Below are 23,028 nucleotides of genomic sequence, written 5' to 3'. Positions count from 1 at the left end.
CTTTGAAAGCACACTTAGCCAATTGTCCCTAAATCCCCAAAGTGAGACACATCTTACATTTCGGAACAACTGAAATCAGACTTCTTTTTCATGAACATAGATAAACACTCAAAAATGTGAGATATCAGGTGCCAGAGGCTGTCACTTGGAGCAATGCTGATTTATATTGGAAAGCTAAGCCAAGGGAAACCCATAATTTTTTAAGGAAAAGATTTTGCAATCATCTTTAAATTTTCAGATGCTAATTCTTATCTTATTTCTATAACTACCCGCTCTAGAGCATGTTTAATGAAAATAAGAGATGATGGCTGTCATATCTTCAGTGAGCTAAATTTTATCTGCACTGAAAATCATTGTGAAATAATCTGTAATTATAAAGCTGGGAAACAGAACATTTCAGCACATGTGCATTGAAGGAGTGAGGCCCCAGTTCTTACCACTAGAGCTGTCTTGAAAATTACTCACGTCTGCTAAAAGGGGAAAAGACTGAGCTTCTTCATTAGTGTTTTTTTAAAAAAATCTAAATATTTAGCAACCATTCTGAAGTTTGGCCTAAAGACCTATTTTTCTAAGTTAGTGATTAAAGACATCTTATGATGCATGAAAATGTCTCTGATTTTGTAATATTGAGTTTAGAAATTATGTAACATACCATAAATAATTCTGTAACTGCTCAATGGAGGCCGTGTGCCAGGTATCATGCTAAGTGCCTCACATATTATCTGCCTTATGTTTACTTCCCACCCAAGATAATGATAAAGTGGCAAAATCCAAGTGGGATTATCTCAACTAAGAAATTTCCAAATGCTTCGGAAAACTGTTCAAATCTTGAGGTAACATAACTCTCCAGGAAAAGGGTAGAGAAAAGGACATAAAAATGTTTTATATAGCTGCTTTTAATACTGTAAAGGGTTGGATTTTTATGGACTGAGAATTATGGTAATATGCATCATTTATCCTTGTACTTCAATAACATTACTTATATTTATTTTAAATCAAATTATTAATATATGCATTCTATATGTTGACACATGCTAAGCTATGTAAGAGCTGTTTCCACATAGATCATAAATTCATTCCTTCAGCATTTCTTCCATTTTGACTCAATAGCCCACTTTCAAAATTGTGATTAAGAAACAATCTATAGCAGAACTAAGAGGATTCTTGAAAACGTCACAAATACTTGTGCTATGTAACAGTTAATAATCCTTCTCTGGATTGCTACTTACATTTTGAAAATTGCATATTTTCCCTCTCTCTCTAAAACTACCAGCGGGAGAAGAATGATTTCTGTGAGCATTAAAGGGCCCATCAAAGCTAAATGGATAAGTCCTTGCCAGAGTCATGTGGCAGTTGTCTCTAGGCTGGCCATCTCTATCCATCTAAACACATATGATGTTGTGCTAGAATTTGTGTTAAACTTAGCATGGTGTAATGATCTTAAATCCACTGTCATATGTTTATTTTGTTTAGAGATATATTTCATGGAAATGTTGCTGTTAGCTTAAAATTCTCAGGTTCACAACAATCAAAAACAAAAACAGGCCGGGCACTGTCATGCCTGTAATCCCAGCACTTTGGGAGGCTGAAGCGGGTAGATCATGAGGTCAGGAGTTCGAGACCAGCCTGACCAACATGGTGAAACCTGTCTTTACTAAAAATACAAAAATTAGCCTGGTGTGGTGGCATGCACCTGTATTCCCAGCTACTTGGGAGGCTGAGGCAGGAGAATCACTCGAACTGGGGAGGCAGAGGTTGCAGTGAGCCGAGATCATGCCACTGCACTCCAGCCTGGGTGACAGAGCAAGACTTTGTCTCAAAAAACAAACAAACAAACAAATAAAAAACAAAACAAAACAAAACAAAACAGCCCATAAACTGAAAAGTTTAAACCACCTCAGGTTTCACTAAGTGAAAATACATTTGATCACATTTACTTATTTGTGGGGGAAAATTAACCAAATTGACTTTTCTGAGGCTTTATTAAGTCTTTTTGAATTGTTGTAACAAGCATTAGTGGAACATTGAAGAGTTAAAAAAAAAAAAAGCCAAAATAGACTTAGTTGATCATTAAAAAAAAAAAAAAAAAAAAATCACCTGAAAAATGCTATCTTATTATTTTGGTTTTCAGACATATCCTTAAGGCTGGATCAGATTGATCCGCCAACAATTCAACTGAACACTTGCTATTCTACCTTGGGACAAGGAAACCCATCCATCGATAGCCCCAACATTGTCTGAGATACACTAAGTCACTCCCATTGTATAAGTCTCTTCAAAAGAGAACGTCAAACATCTTTTGTACTAAGAAAGAATAAAATTTCCTGGCTGAAATCTGATAAATTTTGTGCATTTCTTGGTGAAGTAATTTTGCCTCTCTGTACACATCAGTGTCTTCTGGCTCAAAAGGTCACCTATGTCTTACAACTTCTGAACTAGAATGTCTGTTTTATATTAAAATTATATGTTTGCTATTCTGCAGAGGAACTGCAAGGGATAGAAAGTAAATTCATACACCATTCTAATTCAGGCTGCCTTTAAGAGGCTACCTTGACTGACAGCCACACTGCACCATATATTTTCATGAAGCCACTTGATGAGAACTGTGTCTCATCACTCACCTACCATTTCAACTTGTCTTTTCAGCATGAACTTTAGGTCACCCAGCTGTGAACCACATTGAATTATAGGCTCACTTGTTTATTGAAAGTGACAGGATCTTATATATATATTTGTCAAATTGACTATTACATGAAAGTGAAAATTAAATAGAAATCTGAAAGCTCTACCACAGTTACCTGATAGTAAGTGCCAATTTTTTCCACTTTAGAACAGTAGGGCCTTAAAAATCCTAACACGTGAATTCTATGGTATTTTCCAGTGTTAGTAATTTATTACATACCCACTGTTTGCAATGTTTATTGTATAATACATTTCAATATTTTCATCCTGGATGAGCAAACAAAAGTCTCAGAGAGCCATTTTTTTCATAGTCACACAGCTTTTCTTTAATGAGAAAACTAAGACAAGAATTTAAATCTTTTAACTTCCAACTCATTTGTCTTGCATCTCTGTTGTTCTATAGGTATTTCTCTAGCCCCTTGTTGCTCAAAGCTAGTCTGCAGCCCTGACGTATCATGTCAGCTAGAGCTCGTTAGAACATCCTGACCTACTGAGTCAGAATCTTCATTTTGACCTGTGTTGTGCTGAACTTCTGTTGACTTCAATACAGGTGGCACCACGTTCAAGAGGCCCAGGAAGAGACTTGAAGCCAGTGAATGAGACACAGGATTTATTAAGGGGACTTACATACAGGATGGTCCAGTTGTGGCAGGCTGGACAGGATAAAGAATCACTACTGTTTGTGAAAAGCAAGCAGTTTATACAGCACTTTCACATAGCACCCTCCCTCTAGCAACCTCCACCTGGCAACATTCATTTAACCCAAAGCAAATGACCTTGATCTCCTGTATGGCCTGAATTCCACAGGATGAGCCAGGAGTTCAGATGTTCGTCAAAGATAAGGAATGAATCTCTGGATTGGCCACTCCTGGATTCCTTAGTTTGGAACTCTGAACACAAATAAGTGAAGTTATTGGTTTCAGTTGTGTCTGCCATGCAACATGAACTCCAAGTGTTTGGCAAGCTTGACAGGCATTGATACATATTGTGCTAGGAGACTGGAAGTCTAAAACTTAATTTCAATATAGGAGGAAAGAGCTATTAACTATTATAACTATTAAATCATTGAACTATTAAGTAAGCCAACAAAGAATAATTCATTGCTATTAATTATTGGCATATGAATAGGTTGAAGTTTTAGCTTTGTCTGCTCATGAGCAATATTTATATGACAACAAAATAACTAAGGATTGAGAATATAACACAAGATATTTTTACATAATACTGAATAATCCGTTTGGGTTAATATTATTGTCTGAATTAAATATTTATCCTGTTGGCATATATATAAAGTTTATCATTTGAATAACCTATTACTGGATGAATATATCATTTGCACCTAAATCGTTAGGTCTGACCATCACTGCCTTTCTGGTGCGTAGGCATGGTAGATGCCATTATCCAAATTTTACAGGTGAGGACAATGAGCCAGAGTTTAAGTAATTACCCAATATAGTGTGATGCATTTGTTGCCCCTTTTCTTTTGCCCATGATAGAAACCCAGCTCAAACCAGCATAAGCATAACAGAAAATTCTGAAATGTTTGAACCTAGGAGCTGTAGATCTCAAACAAACTGGCTAAATATGGCAGATATAGAACTGCTCAGCTCCAGATGTATCTTATCAGCTTAACATCCTCAGTGGAAAAAGGAGACTTTCTCTTTCCTCAGAACTCTGGCAGAAAATCCTTGGGAGTACTCACTCTCACTGGCTTATTTTGAGTTTGTGGTCAGAGGGGTAGGATAAGCAGATTTGATAGGGCTGGATCATATGACCAACCACTCGTGTGCCCAAGGAAAGAAGATTAAATAAAAGACAGGATTCAGCCCCTACAAAGTACAAAAAAGAGATTGTCTCTGGAAAGAAGGACTCTTGCTTTAGAAGGGTGAAAAAATGGTTTGAACTAAGTTAAGATCGTAAACAGATATTTTGATTTCTCTTTTCTTTTGATTACTCTTTACTGAAGCATTGAAGCAGTAGATTTCATTTGGTTGTGTTGATGGGCTACATTCATGTCAAAATCACCTGGAGGAGAATGGATGTGTACACTCACATGCATGAAGCCCTGCATGGATGGAATAAAGAATCTTGGATGGGAGTGGGTGAGACAATAAAAGGGTAGAATCTAGAGTTTTAAAAGATACCTCTCTGTATTTAGGCATTTGAATAGCAGTACATGATTAGTAAATGTAAAGCTTCTTGGTTTAAATTATATTATCTTTCATTTTAAATAAAAAAATGTGTATCACATTCCTTATTTAGGTAACCGTACCTGTGAAAAGCTCATCGATTCAGATGAAGAATTCGTGTTAAGATAGCAGGCAGCAGGTCAGCAGGTGGGGACTTATGCTGGAAGAAATAAACAGCCACCAAGTATTTGTTTTGTAAAACCTTGCAGACAACACAGCATCATGCAATACCCCCATGTAACAACCTGCATATGTATCCTCTTTATGTAAAATAAAAGTCGAAATTATTTAAAAAGCTCAAATCAATTGTTTATTGCATTTTTAATGCTCCTGGTATGTATGATGATCAACATTAATAAGTAAAATGAGAACTGTCGATGTTGAGGGTATCAATTATTAAGGTCTCTCTAGCCACATTTATGAGAATGAAGGAGAGAAAAATATCAGTCAATGCTGTCCTGCTGAAGTAATATTTTCGCTGCACACATCTGAGGGTTAGGCCATCATAAATCTTAAAGTCCTTAGGAAAAGATACCAATTTCCTCAACCCTTCATTAAACATGTATTAAAGTATCCTTTATCTCTTTTTTAATAGTCTCTAAATGCCAAAATATTTTTAAATTTTGGATTTTTTGTAACATGTTTTATTTAAATCTTTTTTCTGATCTCTACAGGTAATAGGTAATGATCTTATCTTAATCAACTGTTAATTTTTTTCAATGTGACATAATTCACGAGAACTCTAGTTCTTTGTTAATGACTATGTGTATAATAAAAGAAATGTTGCTTAGCCTCATCTTTTAATCCCCTTGCCCAGTCTATTATCTGCCTTTCTATAACCTTTCCTTTTTTCTACAAAGTGCTTGACAAGATATCAATCTCTAATCTCTTAGTTCATAGAAAAATCCTCTAAAGTCTTTCCAACCTGAGTTTCTTTTTAAACTCAGCACTGAAATCCTCTCCTGTGTAGTACAAATCTTTCTTCTTCTGAAAATCACTTCAAAAGGTGTTTCATTTTTTTAAAAAACTAGTAAACCTCATCATACTTAGATGCCATCTTGTTCAAAGCTTTTAATACTTTGAGGCATGTTACTAAAGTGCTAGGGTAAGACTTACCACATGTAAAGATATTTACAGCATGAGTGGGCTGTAAAATCTAATCACCTTGGACAGCACAGACAGAATGTGAAAAGGATACTAAAATTAAGATACCTTCTTTCTATTCCTTGTCTAAAGCTATCTTCGACTTCACACTTTTTGCAAATCAAAGCCAACCATTATAATAAAGTCACAAAGAAATAAGTCCTTGTTGTCAATTGCCTAATAAAAATGGAAAGACAATTTAGTCAATGCCCCTCAAACCAAGCTGTCTGTGGTTTCATTTTTAATATTAGCAACAAAAACACTATAAAAAAGAAATCAAAATCCAAAATCCTACACTTAATCTTCCACTGCTAAATTTAAGAAGCTTTGTGTGGCATGGACATGAAATATGCCTATGTATTCATAAGGTATTTTAAGCATAAACGCAAGCCATCTGCCCATCTTCGTGTCTCCCCACTCTTCATGCTATTTTCCTTCTTACCCTTACTTAGTATCTCTTCTTTTTAGTTTTAAAGCAATAAACAGGTTTAAGAAAAAATACATACATGATCTCATTTGTTACCTAAAACTATAGGTATATATTTATGTTTGTAAAAATTCTATTTTTGTATACATACCAGTATATTAACATGGCTACATAGAAAAAGGGCTGAAAAATACCAAGTTATTAAAAATAGTTACCACAGAATGAGTAGAATGAGTTGAGGTTGATAACAATGTATGAAGACAGAATTCCATAGACACATGTTTTATTCTTCACGTTACAGTAAAAACATACCTATGTTTAACTTGTGGAAATGTTTTACAAAATTATAGCCACTTTCAAACTATTGCTTGGTAGAGAATTTTGAGTCAAAGGTGAAATCCCAGTTCCTTGATCATTGACATTCTTACCCTTTGAGTCTAAGTGAGCAGAGGTGAGTTTCAGTAAGATAGAAGAACAAGTAACATTAAATGTAGAGAAGTTGAGGACATTAAAGAAATGAGCCATTGCTGTGGTTATAAGAGTTGATTGGTGACTTTCAAGAAAATATTTCAGCAAGAGTGGAAATAAGAAATTGGAGTAAGAGAAGGTTAAAGAACTTAAATTTGTTCAGCTGAGTGTGAACTATCTTTTCAAAACATCAATACTTCAGGGAATGAGAGAAACAGATTCAGAGCTTAAAGGAATAATAGGGAAGGACATATTTTTAATGTAGGAGGGAAGACTTTATCATGTTGAGGCCAGAGGAGAGGAAGAATATAGTGGAAATCTCATGAAAATACAAGAAGTTTGGTATTTGATGTTACAAACCTAAGCAGGAAGCCTTGAAGAGACAGGGAAAAAGTTTAAAAACTTTAAAAAGATGCAATAATGGCTAATGTTATTTAAAAGATGCAATGATGGCTAATTCTCTTGAAAGATAAAATTTTCATGCAGTGAAAATAAATTTGACCAAGTTAACAGTGGCTTTTCTACAGAAAAAAAGAATTACAGCATTTTTTTTAACCTAAAAGAATTCCATTAACAAAAAAGAGTCACAATCATGATTTTTTACTTAAGAACTTCATTTGTGTTTACCTGAGTAACAGCACAGCAATGATTAGACAATCTAACAAATCCTTATAACCTAGTTAACTTCTCAGTTCTTCCTAGCATGTGATGTTGAAATCTCACAGGGAGAACTGTGCTACTTTTTAATAAAAACTATCTGGACAGCAGTTAAGTGGAGCATTAACCTGTTTTGGAGAAAAATAAATCTGCTGACTCTTGCATGTCTCTGGAAATCAAATGACTGGAAGAAAAATATAAGTGACACTTCTAAATGTAGAGAATAAAGAAAGAGAAATTAAAGACCCAAGTAGATACACTCATGTAAAATTGTATAGTCATTCCTCAGTATCTGTAGGGGATTGGTTCCAGGAATCCCCAAGGGTGACAGAATCCACGGATGCAAGTCCCTTATGTAAGGTGGTGCACTATTTGCATATAATGTATGTACATCCTCCTGTATACTTGAAATCATCTCTAGATTATTTATAATATCTAATATAATGTAAATGCTATGGAAATTGTCATACTGTATTGAAGAGTGAATAATGACATGAAAAAAGAAATCTGTATATGCTTAGTACAGACACAAAGATTCACTTTTTTTCAAATATTTTTGACTTATGTTTGATTGAATCCACAGATGTGGAACCCATTGATATGAAGGGCCAACTGTATATATGAATTTACAGAGTGCCTCCAACATGCAAGGGACTATATTGGGTATTGGGATAAATTTTAAAAGTTTAGTCATTTGAGAAACTTTAACATGCTTTAAATATATTCAGAATTATTTAAACATGTTCAGAATTAGTATAAGTTTAAATTATTACATTTAAACTTTTCAAATCTTCCATGTAATGAATAAGTTCTATATAATCCTGCTGGAAACATTTTACGTGATCACTAAATAAATTTTGGAAAATACAGAAAGGAATTAAATAGAGAATGAAAATCACCTTTAATCCTTCTACTGAGAAATGGCTACTATTAATATTTTGGTGTTTTTACTTACAGTAATTTTTTCCCCATGCATTGCTTTTATTACATGGCAAATAACCTATTATCTCCATTGGATGAAGTCCTGCGAGTGGAGTTACTGGATGGGAGTGTATAGACACTTTTTAAAGTCTTGAAACATATTTACTAAATGGATTTCAAGAAAACTTCCATCAGCTCATGTGCACTTGCCTGGATTAAATGTGTATGTTTTTGGAAATCTTGACTAATTTACTAGATAAAAATGCAATCTCATTGTTTTTACTTTCTTTTTTATTAGTTTCAACAACCAACATTCATTAAAAACTACTATGCACAGGGAGAAATTCTAGGCCCTATTTAGATATAAATGTGAATATGAAAGTGTCTGCCCTGAGGGAGCTCAAAATGGAGGAAATGTTTACATAGGAGGCAGCAAGGTGAATGTTCTGATGATGCACAGGGTGGACCCTAAGTGATGGGAGCAAAAAGGAGGAGAGTTTAACCTTTCTTGGAGGCCTGTGATTAATGATTTTATTTTTTCTCTTGGAGGATAAAGAGTACACTGAAAATTGTAAATATTCTTTCTTTTTTTTTTGTCCCAGAGACAGAGTCACGCTGTGTCGCACAGGCTGGAGTACAGTGGTGCAATCTCAGCTCACTGCACCCTCTGCCCCCCAGGTTTAAGCAATTATCCTGTCTCAGCCTCCGGAGTAGCTGGGATTACAGGTGCTCGCCAGCACGCCCGGCTAATTTTTGTATTTTTAGTAGAGACGGGGTTTTACCATGTTGGCCAGGCTGGTCTCAAACTCCTGACCTCATGATTCATCCACCTCAGCCTCCCAGAGTTCTGGGATTACAGGCATGAGCCACCACGCCTGGCCGGCCATACATATTCTTTAATTTGAATACAAGTCTATAAAAGAAGGTTATCATTTTCATTTGATAGGTAAGGAAACAAGTTTAAACAGAGAATGATTTACTTTGGGTGACAGATCTAGCAAAGAACAAAGAGGAAATGAGACTGTAATGTCTATCTCCTTCAAAGACTCCACCTCTTATCTTCCTACATAGATTCTCTGCAACTCCCAAGAAGGTTATTAGATCTCTTTTGTTTTGTTGTTTGTTTAACCTCAGAATCTTGTCTTAATTCGGAGATCAATTTGATTTTCCAGTTCTGTTTCTAATCAGATGTTCAAGGCATTGAGTGAGCTCAAAGTTAGATCTGAGTGGTCCCTGGAGGCCACCAAGTTCAACCAGCTCTTGTCTTGGATGAGGAAGCTGATGCTCAGAGAAGAAAGCATCACAGTTACTTGTGGTGGAGCTGACACTAGCATTTGCATGTCCTGATTTCTAACCCATGTGGCCTTCCTCAAAACCACACTGGTTTTGGTGTTTAATTTTTTGTTCAACAATATCTGAGGTCTGAGCCCCAAATCAATTGCATTTTTTTTTAAATTGGGGGAATCAATGTTCAGTTTTGTTCAAGTTCTTTTTCTGTGTTGGTTGAAGTGTGCAGAGATATTTAGACAGTCTGCTCTGCTGCTTTCAATAAGGGAAAGGAAGGGGAGAAACTGAACATTTGAGTGCCTACTCACTATATGCCAGACACTTTGGTACTTTTTACCATGTAGTCCTCACAACAACTCTTTGATGTAGCTATTATAATCTCCAAGGCACAGATGGGAGTATAGGGGGAGTTTAAAGAACTTGCTTAAGTTAAATTCCTCAGCTTCTACGCATTAGTGGGAAGATCAGAACTAACGTCTGTCTGACACCAAAGCCTCTGCCCTTCCCACTGTATCCCGCAGATTCCAAGTCCTCATTAAAGATTGATGTAATCTTGAGTACTGGATAGATATGATTATAATATGTTATAAATACTCACTTTTGCATCATCTCTTGCTATTGCTGAATCTAATTCCCTGCCCCCACTTGTCTCAGCTCCAAGCACCTGGAATTTACTTCAGTTCCTTGGATGAGCCATTGGATCTCTTGCTTGAGACTCAGTAAGAGGTAGTGCAGAAGAACAGTTAAGCAAGAGGATTCTAGAGCCAGAATGCTTGGGTTCAATTCTATACTCAACTACTTACAAGCTGTGTCATGTTGGGCAAGATGTACAAACTCACTGTTCCTCAGCTTTCCTATCTGGAAAATGGAATCAATAGCAGTGCATACCTCATCAGGTTGTTGTGAGGATGAAACAAGACCATGTGTGTACAGCACTTAGCACAGGGCCTAACATATTGTAAATACTTAATAAATATTATAAATATTAGTGATTATTACTGTTGCCTCTGCAGTTGTCCACATTCCATTTGCTTGGAACAGTCTTTGCCATTACTCTTTTTGTCTAGATAATTTCTATGCATTCTTCAAGTCTCAGTTTCAGTGCTGTTTCTTAGGGGAATTCTTCCCTGACCATCTAAAGTTGGGTTCGGTCCTTCTCCAACATGGTAATAGAGAAGTCTGCTTTTTTCCTATCAAAAAACACAGACACTCTATCCAAACTAAATCTTGTCTATCATCATCACCAATCTGAAGTTCTTTAGAGGTAAGGATTGTGTCTTTCTTGTTCACCATTTTTTCTCCTGCACAGCACAGAGTAGGTAGGAGTGCTCTTAGGCGAGTAACAAAACTGTACTTTAGTATCTTATCAGTGAACTTTGGGAAGTGTTTCCTTTCAGGGAAGACCAATAGTATGAAGGGCAAGAAGAAAGGTGTTTTGGCACTCCTGCCTTTCTGAAGCCACAGCTGTTAGGTTGGGCAGGGCTGCCTGATTGTGAGTCACACCAACTTTTGCTGCTAGCAAATTAATTGATAATAGCTCTGCAGTTGTGACTCTCAGTTATAAGCAGTTTAGGCAGTGAAAAAATAAAGAAAATAGATGGCTCTGGAGGCACACACTGGGATGCGATAGTGCAAATTAATAATAATAATAATAATAATAATCACCTGGCAAGTGGACTGTAGGTAGCTGAAGCTGTCATACTGACTTCCATAGCTGGCAAGGAGATCCCTGCAGATTCATCCTGCAGAATGGAGCCCTCGGGTGTCTTTCTTCTCCATCAATGCATGGAGCCAAGTTCACTATTTGGACAGGCAGTGTATTAGTTTACTGTGACTGCTGCAACAAATTACCATAAACTTAATGGCTGAAATAATATGCATTTGTTATCTTTTAATTCTATGGACAGAAGTCCAGGATGGGTCTCACTAGGGTTAAGTTGAAGGCTGCATTCCTTTCTGAAGGCTCTAGGAGAGAATCCAGTTCTTAGCCTTTTCCAGTTTCTAGAGGCTGCCTGTATTCCTTGCCTCATGGCCCCCCTTCCTCCACCTTCATAGTCAGCAACAGCTAGGTGAGTCCTTCCCACATTGAAATCTCTCTGGTTCTTTGAAGCCTGGATAGGTCCTCCACTTTCAAGGATTTATGTGATTACATTGGACCTACCTCTATAATCCAGGATAATCAACCCGTCTCAAGGTCATTAACCTTAAACACATCTGCAAAGGCCTTTTGCCATGTAATGTAACATAGTCACAGGCTTTGGGAATCACAGCATAGATATCTTCAGGGGCCATTATTCTGCCACCATAAGTAATTCTATCCTTTTGTTAAACATCATTGAGAGCGTTTCCAACTGAGTTGCTAGAAATGCCCTCTTGTGCTTGACAGTGTAGTGAGTGTCGGGGCGTACCACCTGCATTCCTCTCCATGACGCAGGCACTCATTCCCTCAGCTGCTGAGAGCATTGACAGCAACTGCATGCAGCTGGATCCCTTTTTGGGAATTGCCATTTGCTGAAAAATGCCACCAACTCCAAAGTCACAGTTTCTTCTGGGGGACCACCTGCATAACTTGTCCTGGTTGGGGAGAGAGTGTGAGTTTAAAAACCAAGCTTCTTTTCTTCAATGTGGGACCACTCTGAAGTCCCAGTCTGGCTCCAGCCCTCCCTGATGCCTTCTTTGTGATCTCATCCCAGTTCAATGTTTCCTTTTGCCCAGTCCTGCTGTCTTCATTTCCCCACAGGAGCTGATTTCAGAAACAATTCTCCGTAAACTTCCTGCATGCAAATCACCAACTCAGAATCTGCTTCCTGGGAACCTGTCTGCAATATGCTGTGATAGACAATATGTAGAGTCCTGCAAGAACCTGCAGAATTCCTAAAGCCAAATACAAATAAGAATAAAGAAAACTTTTCAACCATGCACTCTTTCATTGATGAAAAATCATTTGCCTGATTTGTACCCACTAGCAAGTTAACATTCATGCTTCTTAAATACGGTCGATCCTCATTATTCAGATTCCATATTGGAAAATTTGCCTTCTTACTAAAATGTATCTCTAACCCCCAAATCAATATTCATGTCACTTTCATGGTAATTTGCAGACTATGACATGCAAAGACTGATAAAAATTTGAGCTTCCCAATGTGTAGTTCCCAGCTAAGGTCAGGTAAGGTGATGTACCACCTTCTTATTTCAGCTCTCATACTGTAAATGTGTCCTTTTTGTGGTCTATTTAGTGCCATTTTTTTTGCATTGTTTCTCCTTTTTTTGTTGGTTATTTTGCTGCTTTAACTGGCCCCAAAGGCAGTGCTGAAGTACTATCTAGTGTTTTTAAGGGGAAGGAACCTTGATGTTCTTTAGAGAGCTTATATAAGATAAGCTCCATCCAGGCATGAGTTAAAGTGATATTAGCCTAAAGTTCAATATTAATCAGCAATATATATTAAATACGGTGTCTTTAAATAGAAACATACATAAAACAAGGTTACTTATTGATTGGTTGATGAAAATGGCATGACTAGGGGCATATAGGAACCTAACCGTTTTCCCCTAGAAGCAATAGTCTAGTATTCACTAATTCAGTGTTCTTGGTGACTTTTAGGACACTATTACCATAAATAACAGAAATTTGCCATATACTGCTATATAAATGCATTTTTCAGTATACTGTAGTAAGAGTCTCAAGTGTGATTACTTCATTGCCCTGTATATTCTGCAGCCTTGGGGTGTCCTGAATAAGAACTGTGAGTGTACATGCCTGGAAGCAAGAGAAAAAGGAAATCCTCTTTTCATTTCAGATTCTGCCAACCCAGATATTCTGCTTTAACCTGGCTTCTGACTTACAGGATGGGATGATCTTTGAATATTTGTTGGCACATTTTATGCCCTGGGAAAAAGAACCCAGATCAGTAGGTGAAGCCCTGAGCATCTTACAGGAGTACTGTAAGAGGAGTATAATGAGGCTAATTGGTGGAGTTCAAAGGGAGCCATAAACATCATTTTCCCCCAGATCATATGTTGTCTCCTGCAACTTACAGAGTAATCAAATGGAAGAGTTTTCTGACTCCTGTGTTCAAGCTATAGGTAGGAGAAATATGAATTCCATAAATATGGACTTGAGAGGGGCTGATTCTATTCACTAACCTATAGTGATTCCTATTCAGCCCTCTTCAACTTCCTACAGAATTTATTTGTTTAGTTTTTTTTTGTCCTAGTGCCAAGGTTGTGTGCATGTGTCCCTAATTATTGTGTTTCTCATATGTTCATTGGAAAAAGGAATCAATTGAATTTCTTTTTTATTTTAACTTTTATTTAAGTTCAGGGGTACGAGTGCAGGTTTGTTACACAGGCAAACTTATGTCATGGGGGTTTGTCTTACAGATTATTTCCTTACTCAGGTATTATGCCTAGTACCGATGAGTTATTAGTTATTTTCCTTTCCCTCCTCCCCTCTCCACCCTCCAAAAGGTTCTCTTGTGTTTTGTTTCCCTTTATGTGTCCATGTGTTCTCACCATTTAGCTCTGACTTGTAAGTGAGAATATGTGGTATTTGGTTTCCTGTTCCTGTGTTGGTTTGCTAAGGATAATGGCCTGAATTTCTTTCTAGATGCCATAACTGAGGTCTCAGGCCCTGCCGTCACATCTCAGCAGGTTGTCCCCTCTTTCTGATACCCATAGGCCTGTCCCTTTGCTCATTCATGTTAATATCATCTGTTTCTTACTGGATTGTGACTAAAACAGGCACCAGTTTCTTAAGCCCTACAGAATGATGGATACCTGAATTTTGTTAAACACTCCAAAGAAATGGCAGGTTTTAAATGGCTTTGTTTTAGACATTTGATTATCTTCTTACAAGTTTATGTAAACTGCATTTCTGTAATTCCAATTATGTGTTATATGCACTAAAAGAGTATTGGATTTTTAAAAGCATCCTCTGGTACATTATTCCATAGTGAAGAACACTTTTACAAAAGGAATATTCACCCCATAGTGTATCTGTTTATTGATCTGGATTTTGTGTGTACTCAAAGATGCTGTTGACTTCCCAAGCACAAACTCCTGAATGGAAAACAAAAACATCTAACTTTATATTTTTGCTAAGAAAAATTTTAATTTTTTTTCTCATGTTCCCCCATGCCTCTTGATGAAGTTCCTTCTGGGTATTGTTAGTCAATTTCCGATTTTCTTTTTTTTTCCTAGGAGATAGGGCTTTGCTGTTTCCTAGGCTGTAATCACTGTAGCCCTGAATTCCTGGCCTCAAGCAGTCCTCCTGTCTTAGTCTGCCGAGTAGCTGGGATTACAGGCATGTGCCACCACATGTACCTAATATTTTCTTTTTAAAACAATTGTATTGTAAAAATGGGGTGTTGTTATGTTCCCCAGACTGGTCTCAAACTCCTGAACTCAAGCAATCCTCCTGCCTTGGCCTCCCTAAGTGCCGGGATTAAGAGTGTGAGCTACTGTGCCCAGCCCAAATTTACTGGTTAATCATTAGCTTTACTCCCAACGATGTCAATATTTTTCCTAAGTTCTTCAGAGTCTGAACTAGTGCCAAGGTGTGAGAATGAGGATGTGGCACGGTGGAAGTAGGGAACATCTAGTCTCAGGCATCCATGCTGATGTTCCTTTAAGACACCCTCAGCATTCTCTGTTGTCTGCTTTTTGGTCATACAGATGACTTCAGTGTCCCCATCATCTCAACCACTAGGACTTTCCAGGATCTCAGCTCTCTGAGTCACGCCCTCACCATTCTATGCCACATGAGGAAAAGTTCTACTGCTTCCTGTGCCACACTGGAAAGCATGAGAACTCTCTAAGGCTGCTTGAGGTGTGTCTGCGTAATTACATGCCATAGCCATTTTCCCTTGGCTTCTCCCTAGTCATGGGGAGCAATGTTTTTTGTTTTTTTTTCTTCACCTACAGATTTGGAAACTCTGCTTTCAATTCTTCAAATCTGCATGGGTACTTTAAAAAATTTACCTCTCCTAGTGCATATAACATATAATCAGAATCAAAGGCAATTTACACACACTTTTGCAAAACTCCTCAATTGCTTCTGGACCTCGGGTGAGGGCGTAAGACACAGGCTCCTCATCCGGGATGCACTGAAGTATGTTTTCTCTTTCTTCCCTTGGCAACTCATGCTCCCTGGCTACTTTATAGAATTCTTATTCAGGGGACAAGGTTATCCTGGCCTTCATCATTCTCTCAAATGTATTTTTTATGGCATAAACTTTATGTCTCGAATCCTTTAGGACCTTTGGTTTGATTCTCAAAACATCTTTTCTTCAAGCTAATGCCTCTGCCATAAATTTCAAGAGACTTTAGATTTTCATGGAGAGGACTCCCTTGTGACCTGAGTTTGGCTATATATTCTCTCCTGTGGCAAGAATATACCAATCTAGTTTGAATAAGGAAGGGCCAGGTGGTCTGAGGAAATGCCTTGGAAAGAGATTGAAAGTGTGTGGGATGCAATCATTGATATTTAAAACTATTGTTCAGATATTCATGTGCCTTATGTTTAGAAATCTTTATTATGAAAAGTTTTAGGATCTGTTTTACTTTATTCTATATTCATTTTTCCCTTTCATATCATATGACACCACTGAGAAGCTACATCACCGTATGAGAAATAAATATTTGATGACATGTTACTTCTTTAAGTCAAGTAATGGAACAAAGATTTCTAACTATGCAAATACCTAGGGAAACCAACCTGCCGTTTGCTGTGCAGAGTACGCTAAATAAATTGAGCCATCCATCATTACATGACTGCATTTCGGGCAGATTAAAGAGAGAAAACATTTATTTATTTCATTTTCTTTTCGGCTGCTCTCTTTCATGCCCTCATATCTTGAAGCACTGAATTCTAGCAGCACATTCTTGTCTCCAAAAATACACTCTTTTATTTATTATCGTGAAAAGGCTTAATGAGAAATGACAACCTGCCACCTCATCATGATTCAGTTTTTAGACTATCTAAAGTCTTCTAATTAATTTACTTCCAATGTGATTTTCATCCTTCTTAACATTTTATTGATTTATGGATTAATCAACTGCAACATTTCTACTGAAAGCAAATATAGCACCAATTCAAATAATTTATTCTTGAGTAAGCTTATCCTCCAATGCTGTCACCCATACCTTAATTCCCGAGACATAGAAAAAAGGTTGAATATTTTTTAAAGTACCATTTAAACTACTCCTTCCCAGAGTCTGTGTCCCCCAGTGCATTCCTGTCCATCAACCTTCTTTTTTGTTCACTTCCCTCTTTGCCAAAGAAGACTTAATATTTGTCACTATAAAGATGCTCTTGCAATACTCCTTTGCTCCTTTGTCCTCTCTTCACACTTGATAGCTAAACAACAACTATCTTTGCCTGTACTCAAACAGCTCCTGAAACAGAGTGCGATGCCTAGTAGGAAAAGAAACACACAGCCATTGTTAAAACAATGAGCATATGAGCAAATGACCTAGTAGATGAAGTAGAAGGTTTGAATTTTAAAGCCCCACTCAACCTCCACCAACTTCAGCAAGAGGTCATGAGAATTCCCCTCAATTCACATATTATTCCTGAAACAAGAACTAACAGGACCAGAGGAAACTTAATTAGGAGCAGATTCGAGATGACGTCATTGGATATAAAGGTATTGTTTGTTAACAACCATATTATTTAATAATTGATAATCAGGAAGCAATGTTTTCAGCATTTCATATCTTACTATTATAATTTGTTACTTTTGCATATACACATATTGCTGTGTCTTAGTTTCATTTTATAAAAATTGTAAATTGGTTAAGAATTTTTAAATTGAAATGTCCTACTTAATATTTTTCCCCTTAAAATAAAAATAGAGATTTTTTCCAAGATGCCTGACTAGAGATGTCAGAGGCCAGTTCTCCTCAGAAAGAAGAACCAAAGTTACAGATGAATAATCATAACTTGAATAGAATATTAAGAGAAGAGTGCCAGAGCCTACCAGACAAGCTAGAGCACAGAACAACAACAACAACAAAAAACAACAACAAAAAAAACAAGCAAGGGTTTGGCAGAGATTGAGCTTCAAGGGACTTTGTGTCTGGTGAATAGGGTAGGCGGGGTTTTCTGGCTCCTGTCACCCTTGCAGTAGGCTGCTGATTGCTGAACTGTTGGAGAGCCCCTCTGCCATCATGAGCCCAGGCACTGGTGTGAGTGGTGATGTGGGAACTTCTTGAGGGCATTGCACTGGGCTGCCAGTTTATGCAAGGTTGCTCACTCTTCTGCCACACCTGAGCAGTGGTGGGTTGATGCATACCCATTGTGGGACTGTCCTGCCTAGGGAATCTCAGCCCTTTTGTTGCCACATCATTGGATCCCCTGCAAACATTCCAAAGCACCTGCTCAAATTAAGGTAGCCAGACAGGGCTGACTGAACCCAGGGAAGCTGCAGAATTCCTAGTGATCTGGCCCTTGGGCCATGCTGCTCCTAGGGGAAGAGAGAGTGTAGCACACCAACAAAGCCCCCTTGGAACAAAGGAGACAAGAACATGTGCTCTGCTGTGCCTCCAGAGTGCCACACTTGTGGGCTGAAGGTGACTTCCCCTTTCCTAGTGGATACACAGACACTGTGTTCAGTTCTGTGGGGGAGGAGTGTGTTCTGTCCTAGAATCTAGGCAGCTCCATTGCTTAGACATGGATGTGGAGAAGGGAACTTCTCCTCACCCTGCTCATTGCTGCAAACACAGACATGGCTGCTCCCACAGGGAAGAGGCATGGACATACCTGTGGATGGCCATTCCAGGGCTAATAAGAGCAGCTGCACCTCCTCCACTGTTGAGTGTCCACTGGGTTGGGAATGCGTGAAAGGCAGAGCCCCTCTCCCTCTACACATGGAGCAGCAGCATTCTTGCAGTGGAAAACAGGCAGGTCTCAAAGCTATCTGTTTTAGACTGAGGGAAGAGGTTCCAAGTCAAAGCCATTTGGCAGAGTTCCATAGAACAATTATTTTCTATGACTCTTAGCTACGTTGTGGCCAGGGGATAAACAGCAGTGTCTATCTGAATTGAGAGTCATGAGCCCCAGGAGGGTACAAATGAAAAGTTCACTAGAGAGATAGATTAAAAAAGAAAAACACTCCGAACTTCTGGAAACAAAAAAGTCATGAAGGAATTACAAAATACAGTTGAAAGCCTTAACTGTAGACTAGACCAAGTAGAGAAAAGAATTTTAGAGTTTGAACAGATCTTCAAATTAACATAGTAAGACAAAAATTTTATAAAAAAAATAAAAAGGGAACAAACCCTTTGAAAAATATGAGATTATGTAAAACATTCAAACCTACAAGTCATATGTATTCCTGAGAGAGAAAAAGAAAAGATAGAAAGTTTAACAAACCTAATTGAGGAAATAATTGAGGAAAGCTTTCCTATTCTAGTTATAGATTTATACCTACAAGAAGCTTTGAAAACTCCTTTAAGATACTTTTTCAAGACAGACCACCAAGGCATATAGTCGTCAGACTATTTAAAGTGATCAGGAAGGAAAAAAATCTGAAAGGCAGCAAGAGAAAAGCATGTAATTAACAATAAAGGAAATTTTATCACACTAACAGCAGATCTCAGCAGAAATCCTGCAAGCTAGAATAGATTGGAGTCCTATTTTTGGTCTTCTTAAAGAAAAAAGTGTCAGCCAAGAATTTTTTTTTTATCCTACTAAACCAAGTATCATACATAAAAGAGAAATAAAGTCTTCCCCAGACAAGCAAACATTAAGGGAATTTGTCACCAGTAGACTACTCCTGGGAGAAATACTCAAAGAAATTCTAAACATGGAAACCAAAGGTTAATAATCACCATCACAAAAGGACACAGAGGTATATAACTCACAGGTCTTATAAAACAATTACACAACTGAGACTACAAAGTAAATAGGGAACAATTAACATTATAACAGAAATAAAATCTCACACACCAATATTAACCTCAAATGTAAATTGACTAAGTGCTCCACTTAAATGATATACATTGATGACATGGATACAAAAACAGGATGAAATTACATGCTGATGAAAGAAAACCCACCTAACTGGTAATGACACTTATGGACTCAAGATAAGTGGGTGGAAAAATACATTCCATGCAATGGAAACCAAAAGCAAGCAGGAGTAGCTATGCTCATATCAGATAAAACAGACCTTAAATCAACAATAGTAAAAAAAAAGACAAAGAAGGTCATATAATGATAAAGGGATCAATTCAACACGAGAATATAATAATTATTCATATATACATATGTACATACATATATGCACCCAACATCAGAGTATCCAGATTTATAAAATAAATACTAAGAGACCTAAGGAAAGAGATAAACAGCAACATAATAATAGTTGAAGATTTCAACACCCCACTGAAAGCACTAGATAGATCATCAAGGCAGAAGATCAACAAAGCAACACTAGACTTAAATTGAACTCTAGACCAAATGAACCTAACAGACATTCTACCCAACAACTGCAGAATATACAGTCTTATTAGTGCATGCATCGTTTTTAAAAATAGGCCATATGTTATGCCACAAAATAAGTCTTGATAAACTTAAAAAAAATCAAAATTATATCAAGTATATTATTCTCAGATCATAGTGGAAGAAAACTAGAAATCAAAACTATGCTAATATGTGGAAATCAAACCATGTGTTTTGACTTATATTTGGTCAATAATTAGATTAAAGTGAAAGTCAACACTTTTTTTGAATTGAATGAAAATAGAGGCAACATATAGCAAAAGCAGTGCTAAGAGGGAGCAATGAAAGGCCTACATCAAACAATAGAAAGATTACAAATTAACCACCTAACATCACATCTTTGGAACTAGAAAAACAAGAACACACCAAGCCCAAAGCTAGCAGAAGAAAAGAAATAACAAAGATCTGAACAGAACTAAATGAAATAGAGATAAAAAATGCAAAGGATCAATGAAATGTAAAGTTTCTCTTTTGGAAAAATAAACAAAGTTGATAGACCACTAGCTAGATTAACTAAGACAAAAAGAGAGAAGATTCAAATAAGCATAATCAGAAATGAAAAGGAGACATTACAACTGATACCACAGTAATACAAATGATCGTCAGAGATTTCAATGAACATATCTACACTCACAAGCTAGAAAACCTAAAGGAAACAGGCAAATTCCTGGAAACATACAGCCTCCCAACATGAACCAGGAATGACTAGAAATCCTGAATAGACCAATAAGGAGTAGTGAGATTAAATAAGTAATGAAACATCTCCCAACCAAAAAAAGCTCAGGACCAGACGGATTCACAGCTGAATTATGCCAGACATACACAGAAGAACTTTTACCAATCTTATAGAAACTACTCCAAAATAATTGAGGAACCAGAAATCCCCTCTAACTCATTCCACGAACCCAGTATTACCCTGATATCAAAGCCAGGGAAGGAAAGAACAACAAAAAGCTACAGGCCAATATCCCTGGTGAATATAGTGCAAAAATCCTCAACAAGGTGCTAGCAAACCAAATCCAACAGCTCATCTAAAAGAAATAAACAACTATCAACTGGGTTTTATTCCAGGGATTCATGAATGGTTCAACACACACAAATTAATAAATGTGATTCACAACATAAACAGAAAAGCAAAAAAAATCTGATCATCTCAATAGATTCAGAAAAAGCATTTGAATCATTTGATAAAATTAGGCATCTCTTCATGAAAAAAGATCCCTAGATTTTATAAGTAAGTAATGTCAGTACAATTTCAGGATACAAACTAGACATTGAAAAAAATCTCAAAATAACAAAAACCATACACAAGAAACCCATAGTCAACATCATACTGAATGGGGAAAAGTTAAAAGCATTTCCCCCTGAGGATTTTAAGAAGACAAGAATGCTCACTTTCCCTACCCCTATTCAACACAGTCCTGGAAGTCCTACCTAGAGCAATCAGGCAAGAGAAAGAAATAAAAGGCATTCAAATTGGAAAAGAGGAAGCCAAATTATCTGTATTTTCATATTATATGATCTTATACCTAGAAAACCCTAAAGACTCCTCCAAAAGACTCCTAGATTTTATAAGTAATGTCAGTAAAGTTTCAGGGTACAAAATTAAAGTATAAAAATTAGTAGCATTTTTACACACTAGTAATGATCCAGCTGAGCACCAAATAAGAACTCAATCCCATGTATAGTAACTACCAAAAAAAAATTATTGGAATACATTTACTCAAGGAGGTGAAAGATCTCTGCAAGGAGAACTAAAAAACATTGATGAAAGAAATTGTGGATGACACAAACAAATGAAAAAACATGGCATATTCATTGATTGGAAGACTTAGTATTATTAAAATGACCATATTGCTCAATGTAATCTACAGATTCAGTGCAATTCCTATGAAATTGCCACTGTCATTTTTCACAGAATTAGAAAAGAATAATCCTAAAATTCATATGAAACCAAAAGATAGCCCACATAGACAAAGTAATCACAAGCAAAGTGAATAAAGCTGGAGGCGTCATTTTATCCAATTTCAAATTAAACTGCAAGGCTATAGTAACAAAAACAGCATGGTACTGATATAAAAATAGACACATAAATCAATGAAACAGAGTAGAGAATCCAGATTTAAAACCTCTATATTTACAGCTGAATTATTTTCAACAAAGTCAAAAAAACCTACCCTGGATGAATGCATCAGTAGGTTTTCTTCTTAAAAAAATTTTTTTAAACTACCCTGGAGAAAAGACACAATAATTAATAAATGATGCTGGGAAAATTGGATAGCTGTGAGTGAAACTGGACCCATATCTCCCACCATATACAACAATTAACTAAGGATAAATTAAAGACTTACATGTTAGACATGAAACTATAAAAATTCTAGAAGAAAAATTAGGAAAAACTCTTCTGGACATTGGGCAAAGCAAAGCACTTATGAGTAAGTCCTCAAAAGCAAATGCAACAAAAACAAAAATATACAAATGGTACCTAGGTAAACTAAAAAAGCTTCTGGGCAGCAAAAGAAATAATCAACAGAGTAGACAAAATGATGTACAGAAAAGGAGAAAATATTTGTAAACTATGTATCCAACAAAGGACTAATATCCAGGATCTAAAAGGAAGTCAAACAACTCAAGAAAAAGCATATAACCCTATTAAAAAGCGGACAAAGGACATGAACAGCCATTTTTCAAAAGAATATGTACAACTGGTCACAAACATATAAAACTGCTCAGCATCGTTAGTCATTAGA

General features: G+C 36.8%; 1 long non-coding RNA gene across 3 annotated transcripts in view; it reads right to left on the bottom strand.

Moving 5' to 3' along the window:
- LOC107974074 (uncharacterized) overlaps window positions 1–23,028 on the bottom strand; it is a 42,280-nt gene that overhangs the window by 4,776 nt on the left and 14,476 nt on the right. For 2 of the 3 annotated variants that reach the window (XR_010156530.1, XR_001716619.3), the window contains exons 3-4: window positions 4,955–5,031; window positions 3,276–3,572 (exon numbers count right to left, since the gene is read on the bottom strand). This is a non-coding gene — a long non-coding RNA (uncharacterized LOC107974074). Of the gene's footprint in view, window positions 1–3,275; window positions 3,573–4,954; window positions 5,032–23,028 lie in introns of those variants that run through there. The other variant, XR_010156531.1, reaches the window with a different exon arrangement.

Source organism: Pan troglodytes, chromosome 3, assembly GCF_028858775.2.
Source record: "Pan troglodytes isolate AG18354 chromosome 3, NHGRI_mPanTro3-v2.0_pri, whole genome shotgun sequence".
In the NCBI taxonomy this organism is placed as follows: Eukaryota; Metazoa; Chordata; class Mammalia; order Primates; family Hominidae; genus Pan; species Pan troglodytes.
The sequence above is the reverse complement of the archived record's forward strand: the minus strand, read 5'-3'. Positions and strand labels throughout refer to the sequence as shown.